Genomic DNA, 26,113 nt, shown 5'->3' on the forward strand with positions numbered 1-26,113 from the left:
CTTAAATATTTTAAATAAGAACTAAATATTGTAAATTAACAAGTGCTTGTGCCAAAAAAAAATCTCCCAGCCTATACGCACTACAGTATGGAGCAAAAAGTATTGAGGGTCAGACAAGGGGTTAAAATCACTTCTGTTTACTTGTTACTAGCAGCTAAAGAGGTAAAGTCATTAATTTGTATGTTACTGGCAGCCATGGGGTAAAATTACTGATTAGTTATCAAAAATATACATAATGGCATTAACATTGGGGCTAAGGTAGTGTTGTTAGGTTGGACATTGTTAGTCAACTATCACTGTGCCTATCACAGATTGTCCAGTATATTGATGGAGGACATCTGGAGTCTGGTGAGGATAGTGATAAAAAACACCTTTAAGTTTAACTTACCCTGGGGCATGTGAGGCTTGGTTGAAAAGAAAATTTTAAATAAGGGAGTTATATGGTCTTTTAAATGGACAGAAAATAAACTGTACAACAGCGGCCAAGAATAAATTGTGAAAATCTCCTGTTTAATATTCAGTCATCAAATACTCTGCTGGATCATGAATAACATATATATCTGTATTAAAGGGATATAAAACCCAATTTTTTTCTTTCATGATTCAGATAGAAAATATAATTTTAAACAACTTTCAAATTTACTTCTGCTATCAAATTTTGTTTGTTTTTTTGTTATCCTTTGTTGAAAAGCTGGGATGTACGCTCATTAGTGTGCACGTGTCTACAGCACTATGTGGCAGCAGTTTTACAACAATGTTATACATTAGCAGGAGCACTACTTCCTGTCATGTAGTGCTTCAGGCATGTGCATGCTACCTACCTAGGTATCCCTTCAACAAAGAATAACATAAGAACAAAACAAATTTGATAATAGAAGTAAATTTGAAACTTTTTTGAAATTATATTCTCTATCTCAGTGTTTCCCAACCGTGCGCGGTCCTCAAGTACCCCCAACAGGCCTGGTTTTCATTTTAGCTGAACCAGTGCACAGGGGAAATAATCAGCTGATCAGTAACCATGGTATCTAACTTGCTCTCATCCATCAGCTAATTATTTCACCTGTGCTCTAGTTCAGCTATAATGAAAACCAGAACTGTTGGGGGTAATTGAGGACTGGGGTTGGGAAACACAGTCTATCTGAATAATGAAAAACATTTTGGGCTCAATGTCCCTTTAAGGGGTCATGGGCTATAATATTCACACTTATAATGTGATATTATAATGAGTCAGACATGTTTCTAAAAACACAAAGCAGCACTTGCTTAATTGTAACCTCTTCCTTGCCACTGATTAAAATACAGAAATGGCAATGAATGAAGACGCTACTAAAACACATAAACAGGCTTATCTTTAGTTGTTAATTCATGGGACGGTAAAAAACCCTTTGTGCTCTAATAATATGCGCTCAACATATTATTTTACACTCACATTTAACCCTTAGCTAGAGATGACTGCACAGCTGCTAAAAGCTAGTTTTATGGAATGACAACTACCCAGGGTGCTGCCTCTTTAAAGGGACATTAAACATTTGACTTCTAAAATAAAACCTTTAATGTATGCTTAAAGGAAGCTGCAGCACTGATATGAAAGATCTTATGCTGCAGTTTATGTTGATAATTTGTTACTTAAACACTATTTTATTTACATCATTTCTAAGTAAAAAAAAAAAACACATTTATTCTTTACACTTTATTACACTTTTTACATTTCCTAAACTGAGTCAGTGGCAGAGGTGCACAGCAAAGGGCAGGGTTATAAATCTAAACAAGCTCCGGGGTGACAGGCTCAATAGAAGTGAAAGCAGTCTGAAATACTTCCTGCATATACTTATTCCTGGAGATTTATTCAATAAAATAATTGTTTTTATTTTCAAACACCTACATTACTGTATGTAAAGCATTATCCATTAAACGTTTTTTACTTATTGTGTAGATGTATAAAAATAAAAACAAATATTCTATTAGATAAATCTCCAGGTAGTATATGCCACATGTGTGTTATTTAGACTGCTTTCTTTCACTTCCAGTCTTCCACCCACGGAGCCTCTCTCACCCTCCCTCCCTCCCTCTCCCCGGACTCGGAGCTTGTTTACTTTTTAAATTTATAACCCTGCAGACAGGATCGCTGCCTTATCCTTCAGTGCCTGTGTAGTGCAAGTTTCTTACTTGATAGTTGCTTGCCTCCAGCTCGCCTGAGTGACCACCAGCAACCTCAACCAAGACCACGTGTCCCCACTCATCTATGCCCCGTAGTGCAGCCAGCCTCTTCTAACTGCTGTGTGCGCACGGCTCCTCTACCTAGCCTAGCTATATATGCTAGGCCAGGCCAGACTTGTCGACCCCCACTAACTTGTCAAACTCTTCTCCACCGGTACCAATGCACACGTGATTGCGCCCCCCCCCCATTTTGCAGTCCGGAATGCAAAGCAAAAATAAAAAAATATATATTATAAAAAAAATATATTACTACATTTTAATATAAAAAAATCTTGCAGCAGCATGATGCATGGGCCATGGGGCCCCCTAAGGTGCTGGGCCCTCGGGCAAGGGCCGATTTGCCCGACTTGTCAGTCCGCCCCTGATGTCACATTTGAATTCTATATAGTATTTCTAGTCTAATACAGTGGTTTTTAAATTTAATATTCAAATTCGAAAGTGACATTCAAATTCGATTGCGACATTCGAATGTGACATTCGAATTCGAAATAGTATTTCTAGTCTAATACAGTGTTTTTTAAATTTAATATTCAAATTCGAAAGTGACATTCGAATTTGAATGTGACATTCGAATTAGAAATAGTATTTCTAGTCTAATACTGTGTTTTTTAAATGTAATATTCGAATTTGAATGTGACATTTGAATTCGAACGTCACATTCAAATTCGAAATAGCAAATGTAATATTCAAATTCAAAATAGTATTTCTAGTCTAATACTGTGTTTTATAAATGTAATATTCAAATTTGAATGTGACATTCGTATTCGAATGTGACATTCAAATTCGAAATAGTATTTCTAATCTACAACTGTGTTTAATAAATGTAATATTCGAATGTTACATTCGAATTTGAATGTCACATTTGAATTCGATATAGTATTTCTAGTATTTCTAGTCTAATACAGTGTTTTTTTAAATGTAATATTCAAATTAGAAAGTGACATTCGAATTCGAATGCGACATTCGAATGTGACATTCAAATTTGAAATAGTATTTCTAGTCTAATACTGTGTTTTTTAAATGTAATATTCAAATTCGAATGTGACATTTGAATTTGAACGGCACATTCAAATTCGAAATAGCATTTCTAGTTTACAACTGTGTTTAATAAATGTAATTTTCGAATTTGAATGCTACATTCGAATTTGAATGTCACATTCGAATTTGAAATAGTATTTCTAGTCTAATACTGTGTTTTATAAATGTAATATTCAAATTTTAATGTGACATTCGAATTTGAATGTGACATTCAAATTCAAAATAGTATTTCTAGTCTACAACTGTGTTTAATAAATGTAATATTCGAATGCTACATTCGAATTTGAATGTGACATTCGAATTAGAAATAGTATTTCTAGTCTAATACTGTGTTTTTTAAATGTAATATTCGAATTTGAATGTGACATTTGAATTCGAATGTCACATTCAAATTCGAAATAGCAAATGTAATATTCAAATTCAAAATAGTATTTCTAGTCTAATACAGTGGTTTTTAAATTTAATATTCAAATTCGAAAGTGACATTCAAATTCGAATGCGACATTCGAATGTGACATTCGAATTCGAAATAGTATTTCTAGTCTAATACTGTGTTTTTTAAATGTAATATTCAAATTCGAATGTGACATTTGAATTCGAACGTCACATTCAAATTCAAAATAGCATTTCTAGTTTACAACTGTGTTTAATAAATGTAATATTTGAATTCAAATGTGACATTCGAATGTGACATTCGAATTCAAATGTGACATTCAAATCTGACATTCGAATTTGAATGTGACATGTCACATTCGAATTCGAAATAGTATTTCTAGTCTAATACTGTGTTTTATACATGTAATATTCAAATTTGAATGTGACATTCGAATTCGAATGTGACATTCAAATTCGAAATAGTATTTCTAGTCTACAATTGTGTTTTATAAATGTAATATTTGAATTTGAATGTGACATTCGAATTCAAAAGTGACATTCGAATCTGACATTCGAATTCGAATGTGACATTCGAATTCACAAGTGACATTTGAAAACTGTAAATAACATTCGATAATAGAATTTTTAAGAATATTCATTCTTATCAACATTCTATTATCGAATAATCAAATTTCTACAATAACATTCGTTCTAACATTCAAATTTGAATATGAACACGCTCGCTCATCCCTATAGAACTGCGTTGGCTGGATCTTCACCAATATGTGTGATTGCTCTGATTCTGGAGCTCTGTTTGTTGTTACCATGTTTATTTTTATGTCGCTATTTTATTTATTTATAAAAAAAATTACCAGGAAACATGTATTGAGATTCCTCTCATTTTCAAGTATGACAGCAATACATTACATACTGTACAAAATAGTTACATTTTTACATAGCTATACACAGCCACAAGGTAGGACTTTGTATAATTTACAGTCTTTACAAAATTGATTTGTTTGTAAAGATAGAGAGATTTTTCTTTTCAAGGATCTCAGGTTACTGGAGGATTTGGTGGTTTCCCGGGAGGTTATTCCACAGTCAAGGAGCTCTAAATGAGAACACCGACCGACCAGCTTCCTTGTTGTAACAGGGAATGGAGAGTAGTGTGGAAGAAGACTAAATTATAAGTGGAGTGGGGAGCAGGGGTGAGCAGGTATTGCAGGAGTTCTTAGAAAAGTGGCTATAGACAAGGCAAGAGGTGAAGAAAGCGTCTAGAGTCAAGTGAGAGCCAGTTTAATTCTTTTAACATATCACAACGATCAGTTTGTAATCACATTGTAGGACAAATAGGCATTACAATAACTAATAAATTGGTAGATAGTTCCCTCATATTTTAGTATATAATAATAAAAATGTTAGTGATTTTATCGCTATTCATATTTGCAGAATAACTGATAAAGGAGAATAACAGTTTCTATGTATTCCTAGCGTAATAGATGATAGGCTTAATATGAACTTTTCATTATTATGATTTTGACCCAAAGTTATGATACTTATATAATTTCTCTAAGAATTATTAATTCTGGTATAATGTAATCGTGATACTGCAAATATGTCTAGCGATACAATCACTAACATTTTAATTTTCATCTTCACTTATTATAAGGGACACCAGTAAACACATACCATTTCCACATGTTATTAGCATATCACCATTAGTTATATTTTTTCAAATTTCATTTAAGTAATTTGCCACTATTCCAACTACCACACTTTAACTATTCTATACATAAATAAAATATAATCATAAGAATTAAACATCACAATGTATCCAGTGGATATTATCATATCACCTCACAAGAATTCTTCACAAATTCACTACAATGCACTCATGACATGAATTTATTACAGTAACTTATTGGTCCAGATCCAATGTAATGTCTGAAAATGGCTATAATTGTATCACTGAATTAATAAATTTTTGATTGACAGAATGTCTGACCAATAAAATCCGGAGGAATAACTCCATATCTCTACTATTGCCTAAATTGCGATGGATAAAACTATACAATCATATCACTTTACAGTATACACTTTAAGCCGTTGATTTCATGAAAATGGGTCAAAAGTAACATATAATGAATAGTTACGATAACACTTATATCACATAATTATCAACCAATTAGATGGCTGCAAACATAATTGACACGAATGCCATCCAATGGGATGGCTGGAATACCGAAAAGGCTATCTATTCCTTTACACACATAGAGGGTATACATATAGCGCTTATAGACGATTGAAGTTGTGAAAAGTAGAGCATTAATACAATACAGAAATAGAGGATAATCATAATTGTACATATTACTCAATATCCCTCCAATCATATGATGATAATGTGACGGACACCTATATCGACCAATCACAATCTAAAAACAATGATTGATTGCCAAAACAGCCAATTGGAAACCAATAAAGGGTATATAAATCACGCGAGAATACAGCAAGATTGCCCTTTGAATAAGCTACAATGGCAAAATGCGTCAGTGGCACCTCTGTTATCTCTTTTTAATTTTCAAATGCCTATTGTCTGAGATATTTAAGATAATTTTAAAAATTTAAAATTTACTTTAATCTCTTTGAATCCGCTGCATACTAATAGCCATCCTAATGCATATAGCTTGATGGCCTGAATACTGCTAATATAAGGTTCTGGACAGTACATTATTACTTTATTTGGCCCTAAAATATTTTATAAACACAATTACATGAGGATGCATTTGTGTTTTTAATCAATATACTCAATAAAGGTTAAAGGGACACTGAACCCAATTTTTTTCTTTCATGATTCAGATAGAGCATGCAATTTTACGCAACTTTCCAATTTTACTCCTATTAGTTTTTCTTCATTCTCTTGCTTTCTTTATTTGAAAAAGAAGGCATCTAAGCTATTTTTTCGGTTCAGAACCATGGAAAGCACTTTTTTATTGGTGGGTAAATTTATCCACCGATCAGCAAGAACAACTTTGTGTGTTCACCAAAAATGGGCCGGCATCTAAACTTACATTCTTGCATTTCAAATAAAGATACCAAGAGAATGAAGAACATTTGATAATAGGAGTAAATTAGAAAGATGATTAAATTTGCATGCTCTATCTGAATCACGAAAGAAAAAACTTGGGTTGAGTGTCCCTTTAAGTTTTAATTTTCTTTGTATTGGATACATTTTGAAACAATATTTCAGACATTGAGTGCTATACATTGTACTCTTTCTCCAGCTCTCTGCTGGAATTTATTTTTTAACTTAAAGGGACAGTCAACTCAAAAAATGTTATTGTTTAAAAAGATAGATAATCCCTTTATTACCCATTTCCCAGTTTTTCACAGTGAACATGGTTAAATGAATATGCTTTTAACCTCTGTAATTACCTTGTATCTAAGACTCTTTAGACAGCCCCCTGATCACATGACTTTTTATTTATTATCTATTGACTTGCATTTTAGCTGTGTTGTGCTGAAACCCATGGGTGTGAGACAAATGCTACCTATATGGCCCACATGAAGTAGCAGTCTCCTGTTGTGAAAAGCAAATAAAAAGCATCTGATTAAGAGGCTGTCTATAGTGGCTTAGAAACAGGCCGAAATTTAGAGGTTTAAATGTTATAAAGTATCTTAAAGGGACAGTCAACACCAGAAGTTTTGTTGTTTAAAAAGATAGATAATCCCTTTTATTACTCATTCCACAGTTTTACATAACCAACACAGTTATAATAATACATTTTTTAACTCTTTGATTATCTTGTGTCTAAGCCTCTGCAGACTGCCCCCTTATAAAGTTCTTTTGACAGACTTGAATTTTAGCCAATCAGTGCTCACTCCTTGGTAAATTCACGTGCGTGAGCTCAATGTTATCAATATGAAACACTTGAACTAACACCCTCTAGTGGTGAAAACTGTCAAAATGCCTTCACTTTAGAGGTGGCCTTCAAGGTCTAAGAAATTAGCATATGAACCTCCTAGGTTTAGCTTTCAACTAAGAATACCAAGAGAACAAAGCAAAATTGGTGATAAAAGTAAATTGGTAACTTGTTTAAAATTGCATGCCCTATTTGAATCATAAAAGTTTTTTTGGGCTTGACTGTCCCTTTAATATAATAATGTTAGTTGTGCAAAGCTGGAGAATTGGGTAGTAAAGGCGTTATCTAAATTTTTAAACAATAACAATTTTAGTATTGACTTTCCCTTTAAAGAATACTGCACTCAACAATGTTCTGTTACCCATAAGAAAGTACTTTGATCTGGTTTGGCCATGCAAAGTTGATGTTTTTTGTATTATTTAAATTGTGAACACAGATTAGCAAAATGTGCCCACAATTTATTTAATTGCGTGCACATTTTATTAAATTATGCACATGATTTATTTAACTGATACTGAGGACGCTGACCTTACTCAGCACAGATATAACAGGATAGATAGACAGAAAGACAGGAGTGCGGATGGATGGATAGATAGATAGATATATAGATGATAGATAGAGACTTCATTGAGCATGAGTGCAACACAGGGAAGTCATTATGATAAAATGAAATTATCATCACTTTTGCAACAAACTAAGGTGATTATATATCTACAGTATATCTATCTATATTTGTATCTATCCATCTATCTATCTATGTATCTATCTATATTTGTATCTATCTATCTATATTTGTATCTATCTATATTTGTCTCTATCTATATATCTATCTATCTATCTATCTATATTTGTATCTATCTATCTATCTATCTATCTATCTTTGCAGCAGCAATTTTTATCCCTGAAGTTCCAATGTAAACACTTGTTTGAAAAAACAAAACAAAGGTAGGGATCATATCATGGGGGACTACCTACAATGCTAGGCACACCCCCAGTCCAATAAGAACAGTTAATTTCTTAGATCTTACCTTAACAGGTTCTGATTTGGGCATTTTAACCTCTATATATAGAAAACCTACAGCAGGTAACACTATATTACATGCTGACTCACAACACTCAACACACCTTATTAAAGCCATTCCAAAGGGGCAATTTATCAGACTCGGAAGAAATGCCTCATCTGATTCTATTTATGTGCAGCAATTATTAGATCTAAAAAATAGACTTTTGCTTAGGGGCTACAAAGAAAACAATTTAGAAATGTGCAGAAAAGTGAAATATAAAACTATTACAATGTCTAATACACACTAGGGCAGTGCTTTGCAAAACACATTAGTGTGTCGGCAGCAGTGTGTAGATGTGTCCCTGCTTCAGCACAAATTGTTTTCAATGTAAAAAAAATTTTTGGGGGGTTTCCGACTTTCCCCCTGCCTGCTACGCATGTCCCATGGTTGACTCGTGATTGATACCTAGTGGGTCACAGATCATCTTAACCTATTGGCGCAGCTCAGTGAGAACTGAAACTATTCCCATTGGCGGCTTTGGCGGCACATTGGCTCCTGACTGCACGTGTAGTTTCCTCAATCGGCTCGTGACTGCATGTGTAGTCAGTGAGTAGGACAGCAGTATGTAGGAGTGTCCCTGCTTCAGCACAAATTTAATTAGCTCATGACTGCATGTGTAGTCAGTGAATGGGACAGCAGTGTGTTTGCAGAACGGGCAGTAGTCAGTGCAACTCGCAGAGCGATGAGGGCAGCAGCTTAAATGCTGAGCTAAAGTCAGAAGTCAAAGTTATTTTTTTTGCAGCTAGCTCCCAGTAGTGCATTGCTGCTCCTGCTCTTGATATATGTATAGGAAGTATAAGCTTAAAAATGCTTGATGATGAAATGTGAGTGTCTTTAGCTAATATTCCACCAAATATTCAGAAACTGTGTTCATCCCATCAACCTCATACATCCCATTAAAATAGTAAGTAGCTATTGGTGTTATTAAACTTTATTTTTATTTCTTGCACATACTACTGTTACTTGTAAATACATTTTATTATTATATAATTTATGTATGTGTCCGTATCTCTTAAAGCAAGTTAGTTTAACCTCCTGTTTGCTAGTACAACGGAATTACTGTGTCTTGAAATTATGTAGGTTTAAAAAGTGTGTCACCAACATGAAAAGTTTGGAAAGCTCTGTACTAGGGGGTCAATTTATTAAAGGGACACTGAACCCAATTCTTTTTCTTTCGTAATTCAGATAGAGCATGACATTTTAAACAACATTCTAATTTATTCCTATTATCAAATTTTCTTCATTCTCTTGGTATCTTTATTTTAAATGCAAGAATGTAAGTTTAGATGGGTTTTTCTTGCTGATTGTTAGATAAATTGATCCACCTATAAAAAAAGTGCTGTCCAGGGTCTGAACCAAAAAAAAGCTTAGATGCCTTCTTTTTCAAATAAAGATAGCAAGAGAACGAAGAAAAATTGATAATAGGAGTAAATTAGAAAGTTGCTTAAAATTGCATGCTCTATCTGAATCACGAAAGAAAAAATTTGGGTTCAGCGTCCTTTTAAAGTCTGGCGGACATGATACGATGTAGCATATAATGTCCGCCAGACATCGCTGAATGCGGACAGCATACGCTGTCCGTATTCAGCATTGCACAAGCAGTACTAGTGAACTGCTTGTGCAATACTGCTCCCTGCAGATTTGCGGCCAGTCGGCAGCTAGCAGGGGGTGTCAATCAGCCCGATCGTATAGGATCGGGCGGATTGCTGTACGCAGCCTCAGAGGTGGCGTATGAGTAAAGGAGCAGCGGTCTATAGACCGCTGCTTCTTAACTCCTGTTTCCGGCAAGCCTAAAGGCTCAGGCAGAAACAGGGTGAATTGGCCCAATTCTGCCAGTAATAAATTGACCCCTATAACATTGATAAAAATAAAAACAAAAATTAAAACATAGAGAAACATTTACCCAGTAACAAACTTGAAACAAATGAGGCGTTTTCATCAGACAATATTGTCTTTACTACAGAATATACATCCCAGTATGATTCTATAGTAAAAATAAAAAAATAAAACACATTTGCGTATCCTTGTAGGTGATAAAGTTTTAAAACTTTTGTTAGGAGAATGTAAATTTGTAACAAGAAAAAACCCACACACCTTGGCACAGTCTCTGTCTCCCAAAAAATAAAGACAACCATAAAAGAAACAATTGGTTGTTCAAACCAGGAAATTTTAAATGGGGCATCAACAATTGCAATATGTTTTGCTATATTTAAAGAGGTAGTAATTTTACAAGTTACATTGATAATAAAACTATCAAATGGATTTTTATGCAAATTGCAGCACAATTTCTGTAGTCTATCTGGTAACATGTAATTTATAATCAAAGTCCTAAAAGACAAAAGGAGAGGCTCCTCAAAGTGCAAGGTTCATAAGAAGTTATGTGATACAAATGAACACTCACAATTGAGGCGGGCATGCAAGGTGCCAAACAGGCAAGTAGAGGCTTCATAGTCGCTCAAATGACTCACTTCCGTCTCAGATATCCCAAAACGACTCGAACTTTGGGAGTGTGGCCGACTGTTTGGACATTCGTCATTTTTGGGACATTATCTCAATACATTTAGTCCGTATGTTGTGACTAGCCCTATTGATATATGTTTTAGCCATTATTTTTATTTCCACACGTATACTATCTGTATATCAATATTATTTTATTATCATTATTATTATTATAGCGCACCTTCTGATATTGTTTTGGCAATATATTTGTCTTTAGCAAATTTATGTAAAATACAATATGATGGTAAAACAAGCAGAGAGGTCAGAACTAGATTCGGGGAACACATCAGAGATGTAAAAAAACTCCACTGTGGCTATTCATTTCAACAACTTTTATTTTACTAATAAGGCTAATATGTCTGTCCACATTATTGATATAGCAACGATTGCCCCTAGGGGTGGTAATAGACAATAAATCCTAAAGAAGAAAGAAATGTTTTGGATTTTAAAATTGTAAACTTGTCATCTTAAGGGCATGAATAAAGTGGGATATAAGCTTTTTCATAGATGGTTGTTGATATCATATGCCAACTGGGACGCAGTGTATTTACCTTTTGGAGCGTATACGGTATACTAGAAATGTTTAAATAAGAGTGTTTATGCTATGTGAAACTCACACCTTTTGTTCCCCAACTCTAATTGTGCAAAGAATTATTGCTAATTAATCTGGGTTTATAATATGTAGTTTGTTCATCCCACAAGTATGACATTTTTAATAATTCAACATCTTTTCAGTAGAGGTTATTTGTATGAATGCCTATTGCTGTAATATGATACATTTCAATGGTAGAAGATATTTATCAATAGCCTGTATCCCCAATAATTATTAGTTTTATATTCGTTCATTTATGAAACCCTCAGGGGTTAGTGTTTGTTTTTAGATAAATAGGAGCTGCAACAGTACCTAACAGTCTATGAGTAAGCGCCACTAGAGTTTGCAAAACACGTTAGACAGCTTGGCTTATTGTGGAAACCTGTCCATGCCAATTGCTTGTTTTTTAATGGATTTCTAATAGAGTGTAAGTTTTATTTTACATACTCTCCTGAGTGCTGGTTGCCTTGTATCTTTGGAGTATATCTGGTGGTTTGATCTTCAGCAGTACTAGCACTCCGGGTCGGGTCAGCCTCTTTTTCATTGTACACTCATTTAAACTTTCGGATTTGGTTGGTGCCTGGAGCTGCAGCAGTGTCCTCTAAACACTGTGGGGCATATTTATCAAGGTCTGGTGGACCTGATCCGAAACTGAAATACGCTTGCAGTATTCAGCATTGCACCAGCAGCTCGCAAGAGCTGCTGGTGCAACGCCGCCCCCTGCAGACTCGCGGCCAATGGGCCGCCAGCAGGGGGGTGTCAATCAACCCGATCGTACTCAATCAGGTTGTATTGTTGCGATGTGTGTCCGCCTGCTCAGAGCAGGCGGACAGGTTATGGAGCAGCGGTCTTTGTGAGCGCTGCTTCATAACTGCTGTTTCTGGCGAGTCTGAAGACTCGCCAGAAACAGGGGCCATCAGGCTCCATACGGAGCTTGTTAAATAGAGCCTTGTGTGTTGAACCCGTGCAATGAGGTTAAGCACACAATAGAAATATCTCTCGCAGACTTGTGGTACACTGCTGATCTCGAACAGAAAAAGCAGCTGATCCTATCTGCAGCGCTACTTCCTGAGTCATGCAACTAGCGCTGCTGATTGGATCGGCAGTGAGTTCCGCTCTGGACCAACAATGCACCACGAGTCCCGAGCAGTATTTCTACTTTGTGTTTAACCCCATTGCAAGAGTTAAACATTCAGTGCTGCACAGTCAATAGTCTTAAAATGACATGTTCCAACAAATTAGAGCATTTATTTTTTGTTATAATGTCCCTTTAGTTAAAGGGATATAAAACCCAAAGTTATTTCATGATTCAGACAGAGCAGGCGATTTTAAATAACTTTCATATTTTCTTCTATTATACATTTTCTTCATTCTCTATGTATCTTTTGTTGAAAAGCAGGGACGTATTCTTAGGAGTCGGCCCATTTCTGGAGCCCTATATGGCAGCAGTTTTGCAAGAATGTTATCCATTTGCAACAACACTAGATGGAAGCATTTTTTCCTGCAATGTAGTGCTCCAGATGCCTATCTAGGTGTCTCTTCAACACAGAATATCATGGGAAGGAAGCAAATTGTATAATAGAAGTAAAATGGAAACAATTTTAAAATTGCATGCTCTGATCACAAAAGAAAATGTTTGGGTTTCATATCCATTTAATTAGATCATCACCAGTGTAAATGCAGAGATCTGCTGCATATGGTACTATAACCCTTTCATACTAACCATATCATTATTTGGGATATTTTTTTTCAAGTTTTGCCTGGGCGGGGTTTTTTAAATTCCAGAGATGTAGATATATTGCTACCTGGAAACACAGTTGTGAATTTACTTTGTATTTAATCATTACAGAAGTAATATGAAGCAATGTATTTGCCAACACAGAAGGACTTTGGATTATTATATTGATAGCTGTAATGTGACCTAAAACATGTAAAAGCTCAATGTGACCATTATTGTAATTTAAATGTTAATTATAGTAAAGGATGTTACTTAAAAGAGCATAAAACATGAGATATTTCTATTTAATGTTAATTAATAAATATATATATATTTCAATATATATTTTATATATATATATATATATATATATATATATATATATATATATATATATATATATATATATATATATATACACACACACACACATAAACACAGATATATATAATTGTTTTTATGCCAGGGAGGAGAGAAAGTCAACAGCAATTTTTGTTAAGATCTTAACATCTGGAGGTTGGATATCACAACTGCGCAAAATCCCTCTTCCTATAGACTTCTAAGGGCACGCTACAAAAGCCTTTTCTTTTTATCGCTTGCTAAACAAAAGGTGCGCTAAACCAACTGAGCTTAAAGGGACACTGAACTCAATTTTTTTTTTTTCGGGATTCATATAGAGCATGCACCTTTAAGCAACTTTCTAATTTACTCCTATTATCAATTTTTCTTCATTCTCTTGCTATCTTTATTTGAAAAAGAAGGCATCTAAGCTTTTTTTTCTTGGTTCAGACTCTGGACAGCACTTTTGTATTGGAGGATGAATTTATCCACCAATCAGCAAGGACAACCCAGGTTGTTCACCAAAAATGGGCCGGCATCTAAACTTACATTCTTGGATTTCAAATAAAGATACCAAGAGAATAAAGAAAATTTGATAATAGGAGTAAATTAGAAAGTTGCTTAAAATGTCATGCTCTGTCTGAATCACGAATGAAAAAATATGGGTTCAGTGTCTGTGATGAGAGCAGGATGTGATGTCACTAGTATGTGGGCGGGGCTTAGGTCCGGTGTCTGTGTCGCAGTTAGTTTAGTACAATCAACCTGTCTGGATGTGTATTGCTATGCTCTGTAATAAAATAGAGTTGTACCATCATTGCTGTGTCCTGCATATGTCCTGCATCTCATGACATGGTGTCAGAAGTTCTGGACTGCGCTTCTGTTCCTGATCGATTGCAATGTCAAAGTTTACCCCACCTGAGCCTTTTGACTTTTCTCAGCCTGCAGCTTGGCCCACATGGCGTCAGCGGTTTCAGCGCTTCAGGATTGCTTCCAAACTGAACAAGGAGAGTGGTGAAGTACAAGTTAATTCTCTTTTATACTCTATGGGGAAAGATGTAGAGCCAGTGTTCAATGCTTTTACTTTCCAAGAAGGGGAAGAAGTTAACTTTGATATAGTTATGGATAAACTCAGTGCCCACTTTGTGCCCAAAAGAAATGTGATTCATGAGAGAGCTTGTTTTCACAAATGTAATCAGCGTGTGGGAGAATCTGTGGAGTCATTTGTGCGCAGCCTGTATGAATTAGCTGAATTCTGTGAGTTTGGTGTTGCTAAAGAAGAGCAAATCAGAGACAGAATAGTTATTGGAATTGCAGATGCTGAAGTCTCCCTGAAGCTGCAGTTAGAGCCTGATTTAACGTTAGAAGGGGCTATTAGGATGGCCCGCCAGAGTGAACTGGTGAAAAAGCAAAGTGCTGATCTGAGGTCTGAGAGTATTGTGGATGAAGTGCAACAGTCTAGAAAAATTACTAGTGAAAGGCACAGTGTGAGCGGTAGATCAAAAGTACTGGAAAGGCCTAGAAGTGGATGGGTGCAACATGGCCGATGCACACGGTGCTACCGGGCTCATGATCAGAGTGCCATATGCCCGGCCAGAGATAAAAGATGCAGAAAATGTAACAGAATAGGCCATTTTGAAGTGGTGTGTAAAACTGAATACATTAAGGAGATGCAGGTGGACAGTGACCAGGAGGGTCAGGAAGTGTCTTTTGTGGGGTCTGTTGTGGAACGGACAAGCTCAGAGGAAGATTGGAAAGTTACTTTTACTGTAATGGGAGCCAAAGTTGATTTTAAGATTGACACAGGAGCAGATATCACTGTAATGTCTTTTGCTGAATTTATGAAACTGCCTCGACAGCCCCAGCTGGCGAAGGTCACTACAAATGTCCATAGTCCTGGTGGCCGCATTGATTGTGTGGGGAAATTTCTTGCCAGCTGTGAGTACAAACAAAGAAAGTTCACCATGTGGGTGCATGTGATCCGAGGTCAGTGTGTTAACAGTTTATTGAGCAGAAAAGCAGCCTGTGACTTGGGCCTCGTGGCCAGAGTGAATGAGATCTCTGAAGAGATGTTTGGCGAGTTGGGCCTACTGAACTGCAAACCTGTCCGTATAGCACTTAAAAGTGACGCAGTCCCATACAGTATTTCTACTCCTCGTAGAATTCCGTTCCCGCTCATGCCTCAAGTGGAGAAAGAGCTCATGCGCATGAAGTCTATTGGGGTTATTGAAGAGGTTGTTGAAGCAACTGATTGGTGTGCCCCCATTGTTCCAGTTGCAAAGAAAAACGGAAAGGTGCGCATCTGTGTGGACCTGAAAAGGTTGAATGAGGCAGTGAAGAGGGAGAGATTTGTGCTGCCGACATTGGAAGATATAGCCCCGAAGTTGGCTGGGGCGAAGTTCTTTTCCACATTAGACGCTTCTAGCGGCTTTTGGCAGATCCCCCTGGATCCAAAGTGCCGCAAACTGACTACCTTTATCACACCGGTAGGTCGGTTCTGCTTCTGCAGACTCCCCTTTGGGATATCCTCCGCTCCTGAAATCTTTCAAAGGGAAATGAGTTCTCTCCTGAGTGGCCACGTGGGCACAGCGGTCGTCATGGACGACATTCTAGTGTATGGGTCTACAGTGGAGGAGCATGATCAGCGTTTGAGTTGTGTGCTGCAGGCTATCAAAGAGTCTGGGCTGAAGCTGAATAAAGAAAAATGTCATTTTAGGAAAACTGAATTATTCTACTTTGGGCATATCATCAACGGGGATGGCATCAAGCTGGACCCCAAGAAAATTCGGGCTATTGAACAGATGAAAAGCCCTTCTGATGTACATGAGCTGAGACAGATAGTAAATTACGTGGGCAAGTTTCTTCCAGATTTATCTACAGTTTTACACCCTATCACAGAGTTGCTTAAGAAAGATGTTGCCTGGGTCTGGGGACCCTCACAAGAAAAAGCGTTCCTGCATGCCAAGTCCCTGCTGGGGTCTGCCCCAGTGCTGGGGTTCTACGACCCTTCAAAAAAGACTGTGGTTAGTGCTGATGCAAGAAGTTATGGGTTGGGGGCTGCACTCCTGCAGCTGAATGACAACAAACTACAGCCCATCGCCTACTGTTCCCGCACACTGACGGCTGCGGAGTCAAAATACGCTCAAATTGAGAAAGAGTGCCTGGCTGCAGTTTGGGCTTGTGAGCGCTTTCAGCGTTATCTAGTGGGTTTGGAGAAATTTAGTCTGGAAACTGACCACAAACCGCTAGTCCCTCTAATCAATTCTTATGACATTGACAAAACACCCTTGAGATGCCAGAGACTTTTAATGAGACTGCTCAGGTTCAATGTTCAGGCAGTGCATGTGAGAGGTCGCAGCTCACGGAGCAGGAGGGGTTGGTGCTGTTCCAAGACCGCATTGTAATTCCTGTCAGCATGAGGAAAGAGATGTTAAACAGGATTCATGATGGCCACTTAGGCATTACAAAGTACAGAGAGAGAGCAGCTACAGCTGTGTGGTGGCCTGGGATCAGCTCCGACATTGCAAATCACGTGTCTAAATGTGCCTTTTGCAGGGAATGCCGGCCTACTCAGAGAAGGGAGCCCTTGATGTCTACTCCGCTGCCTGCGGGGCCGTGGCAGAAAATAGCTGCTGATTTGTGTGAACTGCACGGGAAAAAGTTTCTTGTTGTGATCGACTACTATTCCAGGTATTTGGAAATTGCACCCCTGAATGATATCACAAGTCAGGCCGTTATCATTCGCCTGAAGAGCTTGTTCGCCCGCTGGGGCATTCCAATGGAGCTGGTGAGTGATAATGGTATGCAGTTCGATTCTACAGAGTTCAGTGCTTTCAGCAGGGAATATGATTTTGTACATTCCACGTCAAGTCCACATTATCAGCAGGCCAACGGAATGGCTGAAAGGGCAGTTCAAACAACAAAATTCATTCTAAAGCAATCTGAGCCGTACCTAGCCCTCTTGTCATACAGGGCGACGCCCATTCAAGCCACTGGGTTTAGCCCGGCACAGTTGATGCTAGGACGCCAGATTTGCACCACTTTACCCTCAGTGGGTGTCTTCAAGCCGCCTGGCCCTGTTCCTCGGGACGAAGTCCTTAGGAGGGATGAAGAGGCCAAAAAGGGTTATCGTTTCTTCTACGACAGGAGACATTCTGTCAGGCCTTTACAGGAACTGAAAGCGGGCCAAAGTGTCAGAATTAAACTGGATGATGAGAAGAAATGGAAGACGCCTGCTACGGTAGTGGGCCGCTCTCCAGAACCAAGGTCTTACACAGTTCTTACAGAGGGAGGGACGGTTACACGCCGTAACCGAAGACATCTTCAGTCTGTACCTGAGAGTCTGGAACCGGATACCTCAGTACCACCGCCGGTGGGATCCCCTGTTCTAAGAGAGGTGCCTTCCCCTCAGCAAGATCACAGCGGGGATATATCTTTGCCTCCAGCAGACTCTTGTTCACCATCTTCTGTATCAGAGGACAGTTCATGCAAAGTTACATCAAGCGGAAGAGTGGTGAAACTTCCGGCCCGATACAGGGACTGACTTTAGCTAGAACAGTGACCGGAAGTATGGGCAGAATAATCCCATGGTCACTGTGGACTAGGGTAGTCTACCCCGATGTCCAAGTCAGGATGTAATTTATTTGTTCATGTTTTCTAATCTATCTGTTTTATAATGTTCAAAAACAAAAATGTTGTTGTATACCCTGTTGGTGTACCTTGTTATTTATTATATGCAAATGTATGCTTTGCCTTTGAAAAAGGGGAAGATGTGATGAGAGCAGGATGTGATGTCACTAGTATGTGGGCGGGGCTTAGGTCCGGTGTCTGTGTCGCAGTTAGTTTAGTACAATCAACCTGTCTGGATGTGTATTGCTATGCTCTGTAATAAAATAGAGTTGTACCATCATTGCTGTGTCCTGCATATGTCCTGCATCTCATGACAGTGTCCCTTTAAGATGAAGGGGCACTAGGAATATTTTGAATACCTATGCTCTTCACTTAGAAGAAAATGTTATTTGTATTTTTAAATATTTCTTTCTATATATATTTCTGTATATATTTTTGTCAAATATATATCTATATGAATATATACAGATATAGATATATATTAATATATATTGTCTATATATACATATATATATATACACACACACACAGAAATATATATTTAAAAATAAAAAAGGGAAGAACATAGGAATTTGAAGTATTTCTATTAAAAACTATTAAAACATTAACATTGATTAAAAATTATATTGCTTTTTTAAAGTATTTGACTGGAAAGGGCTCAAAATGTTGTGTGTATATACAGTATATATATATATATATATATATATATATATATATATGTATGTATATATATATATATGTTCATATGTATGTATGTGTGCACATACATATTTACACATATAAACACATAAATACACATATATAGATATAAAAATATACACACATACAAATATTTAGACATATATATGCACCTTTGAGCCCTTCCCAGTCAACCATCTTGTCATACACCAAATACCTAAAAAAACTTTTAAAACTTTTATTTAACAATTGGCACACTAATTTCAGCGCGATCCAGCAATATTTATATATTTGCCCGAGCTATCATTAGAGCTCCACTTGTAATCTGGGCCTATATAAGCTAAAATAATGGAGCTGTTAATGGAACACTAAAGTCAAAATTAATCTTTTATGATTCAGGCAGAGCACAACAACTTTTCATTTCATTTTCATTATCTAATTGTGCACAGTCTTTTTACATGCACACTTTCTGAGGCACCAGCACTCCTACTGAGCATGTGCAAGAACTCACAAAATGTATGTATATACATTCTGTGATTGGCTAATGGGTCTCACATGATGCAAGGGGAATTTTTTTTAAACTAACTTTGAAATTTGTCAGGAAAAAATCCACTACTCATTTTTAAGGCTTTAGCATTGCCTTGTTAATATATGTTTTCTTAATGGTCCTTTAAAAAAGTCTAGCAACAAATTATTTTTGTAATGTGGTGGCTCTGGTTTTTATTTCTTGATTAAATTCAAACAGCCATTATTTAGTAACAAAGCACTTTGTTTATCAGTAAATAAATACTAGCAGCACCTGTGTTATGGGAACCTATATATGACCCCCACCTTAACACCTTATACTAAAATACCCCCCTTATACAATCCTCCGCTGTACTTACTCCCTTACTCAAAATGAACTGCATGATTTCCCAGTTAAATTACCCCTTTACACCAAACTACGTCACACATAATAAATGTATCGCCTCATATGTGACCCCACCACAATTACCCTCCACGCACAAATTTCTACCTTATACGCTAACCCTTCCACTGTGATTATTCCTCATCAGAACCCCTCCTACTTTATAACCTCTACTCCCTTAAAATAAAATTAAAAAATACAAACCTTAAAATAAATATGCACAATATTTAAAGGGACACTGAACCCAATTTTTTTATTTCACGATTCAGATAGAGCATGCAATTTTAAGCAACTTTCTCATTTACTCCTATTATCAATTTTTATTTGTACTCTTGCTATCTTTATTTGAAAAATAAGACATCTAAGCTTTTTTGGGGGTTCTGAACTCTGGACAGCACTTTTTTTTACTGGTGGATGCATTTATCCACCAATCAGCAAGGGCAACCCAGGTTGTTCACCAAAAATGGGCCAGGATCTAAACTTACATTCTTGCATTTCAAATAAAGATACCAAGAGAATGAAGAAAATTTGATAATAGGAGTAAATTAGAAAGTTGCTTAAAATGTCATGCTCTATTTGAATCACAAAAGAAAAAAAATGGGTTCAGTGTCCCTTTAACCCCTTAACGACCAACGACGTATGGGGTACGTCCTGCAAAAAAATGCAGTTAATGACCAAGGACGTACCCCGTACGTCGTTGGTCTTTGAAAGCAGTGGAAGCGATCCTGATCACTTCCAACTGCTTTCATGTTATAGCAGTGATGCCTCGATATTGAGGCATCCTGCTATAACATTTTTTAGCCCACCGATGAAGAGAGAGCCACCCTGTGGCCCTCTCTGCATCGGCCATTGATGGCCATGTTCGTTGGTGGGTGGGAGCTTACCAAGGGAGGCGGGTGGGCGGCCATCGGTGGGAAGGGGGGCGGGATCGAGTGCGGGCATGCGCGCGGGTGCGCGCGCGTGAACTGGAGCGGGTGCGCGCGCGTGCACGGGAGAGGGCGCGCGCGCGGGCGGGTGGGAGCCCTACACTATGGAACAATGATGGTACTCGGTGGGAGTGAGGGTGGGCTTCTAAAAACTGTTTAGCGATCTGGCAGGGGTTGGGGGGTTGGGGGTTGAGGGAGGGCAGCTACACTACAGAAAATAGTATTTTTCTAAAAAAAACTAAAAAAAAACATATTTGATTTTAAACTGGGCACTGGCAGACAGCTGCCAGTACCCAATATGGCGCAATAAGGCAGAGAGAGGGGGGTTAGAGAGCTGTTTGGGGGGGGGATCAGGGAGGTTGGGGGCTAAGGGAGGATACTACAGAACATAATTATTATTTAAAAAAAAAAAAACCAAAAAAACTCTTATTTTAGTACTGGCAGACTTACTGCCAGTACTTAAGATGGCAGGGGACAATTGTGGGGTGGGGGAGGGAAGAGAGCTGTTTGGGAGGGATCTGGGGGTGTGATGTGTCATGTGGGAGGTTGATACCTACACTAAAGCTAAAATTAACCCTGCAAGCTCCCTAAAAGCTCCCTAATTAACCCCTTCACTGCTGGGCATTATACACGTATGGTGCGCAGCGGCATTTAGCTGCCTTCTAATTACCAAAAAGCAAAGCCAAAGCCATATATGTTTGCTATTTCTGAACAAAGGGGATCCCAGAGAAGCTTTTACAACCATTTATGCCATAATTGCACAAGCTGTTTGTAAATAATTTTAGTGAGAAACCTAAAATTGGGAAAATTTTACGTTTTATTTTTATTTGTTCGCATTTGGCGGTGAAATGGTAGCATGAAATATACCGAAATGGGCCTAGATCAATACTTTGGGTTGTCTACTACACTACACTAAAGCTAAAATTAAAACTACAAGCTCCCTACATGCTCCCTAATTAACCCCTTCACTGCTGGGCATAATACACGTGTGGTGCGCAGCGACATTTAGCGGCCTTCTAAATACCAAAAAGCGATGCCAAAGCCATATATGTCTGCTTTTTTTGAACAAAGGGGATCCCAGAGAAACATTTACAATCATGTATGCCATAATTGCACAAGTTGTTTGTAAATAATTTCAATGAGAAACCTAAAGTTTGTGAAAACATTTGTGAAAAAGTGAACATTTTTTTTTATTTGATCGCATTTTGTAGTGAAATGGTGGCATGAAATATACCAAAATGGGCCTAGATCAATACTTTGGGATGTCTTCTAAAAAAATATATATACATGTCAAGGGATATTCAGGGATTCCAGACAGATATCAGTGTCCCAATGTAACTAGCGCTAATTTTGAAAAAAAGTGGTTTGGAAATAGCAAAGTGCTACTTGTATTTATTGCCCTATAACTTGCAAAAAAAGCAAAGAACATGTAAACATTGGGTATTTCTAAACTCAGGACAAAATATAGAAACTATTTAGCATGGGTGTTTTTTAGTGGTTGTAGATGTGTAACAGATTTTGGGGGTCAAATTTCGAAAAACTGCGTTTTTTTTCCATTTTTTCCTCATATTTTATAAATTTTTTTATAGTAAATTATAAGATATGATGAAAATAATGGTATCTTTAGAAAGCCCATTTAATGGCGAGAAAAACGGTATATAATATGCGTGGGTACAGTAAATGAGTATGAGGAAAATTACAGCTAAACACAAACACCACAGAAATGTAAAAATAGCCTTGGTCCCAAACGGACAGAAAATGGAAAAGTGCTGTGGTCATTAAGGGGTTAACCCACAGTTGAGCTAGTTCTATGCACCAAGAGGTGAATAGTTACTAGATAAATGTTGCTCCATTGATAACAATGGAGAGCCAATCACAACTCGCAAGGGGGTACAAATCTCCTGGTATTGCTCAACTTTTAAGTTGTGATTTTGAGCAAGTTTTTTCAGCAACATATTAGTTTCACAAACGTGCTTTAATGAATCTGGGCCAATAAGGCATTTGCTAGCTGGGTTACTACTATAAAATGGCAGGGCCAATACATCACTCAGGAGCTAAGTTACTGCAATGTAACAGGACTTTCTCAAGATATTAATTTTACAAATGAGTTTTATTGAAACTAGGTCATAGTCCATATTATATTCTAGCCACTACCACTTCCATTGGAAATAATATTTGTCACTATTGCTCGGCTGCTGCCGCAGAGCTTGGACTGCTACAGTTTTAGTTGTCTTGAGTATGAGGTCTGGCTAGAGAAATATTATAAATACGGTTATGGTTTCACTTTGAGCATCAGCTTTAGTTTCACTATTTGGATGCTTTAAAATAAAACAAATAGGAATTGAAAATTGAAGCTAATTTTATTTTTTTATCTCAAACTAGTCCTAAAGCCTGTGTACACGGGCCATTTTTTGCAGTACAGCGCTCCCACCCCTTGCTCTCTCTCCATCCCTCCTCTCTTTTGCTCTCTCTTTCTCCCCTCTCTTTTGCTCTCTCTCTCTCTTCCCTCTCTTTTACTCTCTCCCCCTCTCTTTTACTCTCTCTCCCCCTCTCTTTTGCTCTCTCTCTCCCCCCTCTGTTTTAATCTCTCTCTCCCCCCTCTCTTTTGCTCTCTGTCTCCCCTCTCTTTTGCTCTCTCTCTCCCCTCTCTTTTGCTCTCTCTCTCCCCCCTCTCTTTTGCTCTCTCTCTCTCCCCCCTCTCTTTTGCGCTCTCTCTCCCCCCTCTCTTTTGCGCTCTCTCCCCCCTCTTTTGCGCTCTCTCTCCCCCTCTCTTTTGCGCTCTCTCTCCCCCTCTCTTTTGTGCTCTCTCCCCCTCTCTTTTGTGCTCTCTCCCCCTCCTGTAACTCGATTGAAGCATGGCAAAAATTAAGTATAATGTTAGATATTAATTTTGAACTAACCCCATATCTTTTAATTCAAGGCAACCCTCAATTTATACCGGGCTTATCTTACGAGGTTTACAACAAATGGTCACAACAAGGCTTGACTCATGTTCATCAATGTTTAAACTCTTCATTGCAAATGAGACCCTTTTCAGACATCGCCAGGGAATTTAAATTACCCAATAAGAATTTTTATGCATATTTTCAAATGAGACATTTTGTGATGGGAATTAAAAAATCTAGTGTAAATTCTAGTGGATGGGCGCAAATTAAATCTTATATAGTAAGCTATAAAACAGGTAATCACAGTATAGCATTACTATACAAAATTATGCTTGCGAAACAAGGTCAACTATTAATTAACAATCTGATAGAGAAGTTGAATATCTACTATGGGGATATTTTGTCAGAAGTAGTAATTTCATCCTTTAAATGGGCTAAAACTGCTACTATTCCTACATCTTGGAAGGAATCCCATCTAAAGTTGCTCAATAACGTTTATTTGACTCCTTGGAGAGTTTCTAAATGGAATATCCATTCTAACAATAATTGTCCAAAATGTAACAATATAAAAGCAGATTTAATACACTGCTTCTGGCTGTGTCCGAAAATTGCTCAGTTCTGGAGAAAGGTAGAATTCTGGATAAATAAAAATCTAGAGAATAAAATTAAACTGACATCCAGAGACATCTTTTTCTTTCTAACAGTAGATATCAAGCAAACAAATATTAATTTTATTAATACAGTAATTGCATTAGCCCGCAACCTGATATTAAAAGAATGGAAAAGTAAGCAAGCACCTTCAATTCCATGTTTTATAAATCATATTTACTCTCAGATAGTTTTTGAACAACTAACTATATCTCCCCTAAATAGGAAAAAAACGAAAGCTTTTTTTTTTTAAAATGGTTGAAAGTTATTTTAAACTACCCATTGAATATACAATTCTCTCTTACTTATACTTTTCGTAGGACCGAATATTTTCAATCTTTAGTATTATCTAATGTTTTCCCTGCAGATTGGTTTTAAACTTAGCCGGATACGATGATGGGCTGATGTTGAGGTCCTTGAGTAGATACAGGAGGTAAAATCCTCTTCCTTTCTCTTCCCTCCCTTTTCCCCCTTTTTTTTGTTTTATCTTGTTATGTCTGGTTTTGTATTAGGTTTATTATCCACCGTGCCACTTGCTACTGCCCCATTCCTTTGGCTAAAGGAAGGGGAATTTACAAAAGGGGGTAATATTTCATCAAGGAAAAAAGTTATTTTTTCTGCTTTTCTTTTCTCCCGTCCTCATTTTTTGAGACAAACTTACTTATATAAATATTAAGACGAAGGATAGCAGACAAGGTTTTCCTTTTTTTTTTCCTTTGTTGTTTAGACGTTACTGTTTAAAAAAAAATTCTCTCTGATCCGAACAGTGTTTAATTATGTGTTTAAAATATGATATCCACCGAGATGTATCCTTTTTTCTTTTGTATACTGCTAATTCTTTTTGTCTTAATAAATAAAAATTATGTTAAAAAAAAAAAAAAAAAAAAGAAAGAAACTAGGTCATAGTCCATATTATGTTCTAGCCACTTCCATTGGAAATAATATTTGTCACTATTGCTCGGCTGCTGCCGCAGAGCTTGGACTGCTACAGTTTTAGTTGTCTTGAGTATGAGGTCTGGCTAGAGAAATATTATAAATACGGTTATGGTTTCACTTTGAGCATCAGCTTTAGTTTCACTATTTGGATGCTTTAAAATAAAACAAACAGGAATTGAAAATTTAAGCTAATTTTATTTTTTTATCTCAAACTAGTCCTAAAGCCTGTGTACACGGGCCATTTTTTGCAGTACAGCGCTCCCACCCCTTGCTCTCTCTCTATCCCCCCTCTCTTTTGCTCTCTCTTTCTCCCCTCTCTTTTGCTCTCTCTTTCTCCCCTCTCTTTTGCTCTCTCTCTCTCTTCCCTCTCTTTTACTCTCTCCCCCCTCTCTTTTACTCTCTCTCCCCCCTCTCTTTTGCTCTCTCTCTCCCCCCTCTCTTTTAATCTCTCTCTCCCCCCTCTCTTTTGCTCTATGTCTCCCCTCTCTTTTGCTCTCTCTCTCTCCCCTCTCTTTTGCTCTCTCTCTCCCCCCTCTCTTTTGCTCTCTCTCTCCCCCCTCTCTTTTGCGCTCAGACATCGGACAGACATCGCCGGAAATCAACCCGATCGAGTACGATCAGGTTGATTGACACCCCCTGCTGGCGGCCGATTGGCCGCGAGTCTGCAGGGGGCGGCGTTGCACCAGCAGCTCTTGTGAGCTGCTGGTGCAATGCTGAATAAGGTGAGCGTATTGCTCGCCATGTTC

This window comes from Bombina bombina, chromosome 6 (assembly GCF_027579735.1).
Source record: "Bombina bombina isolate aBomBom1 chromosome 6, aBomBom1.pri, whole genome shotgun sequence".
NCBI lineage: Eukaryota > Metazoa > Chordata > Amphibia > Anura > Bombinatoridae > Bombina > Bombina bombina.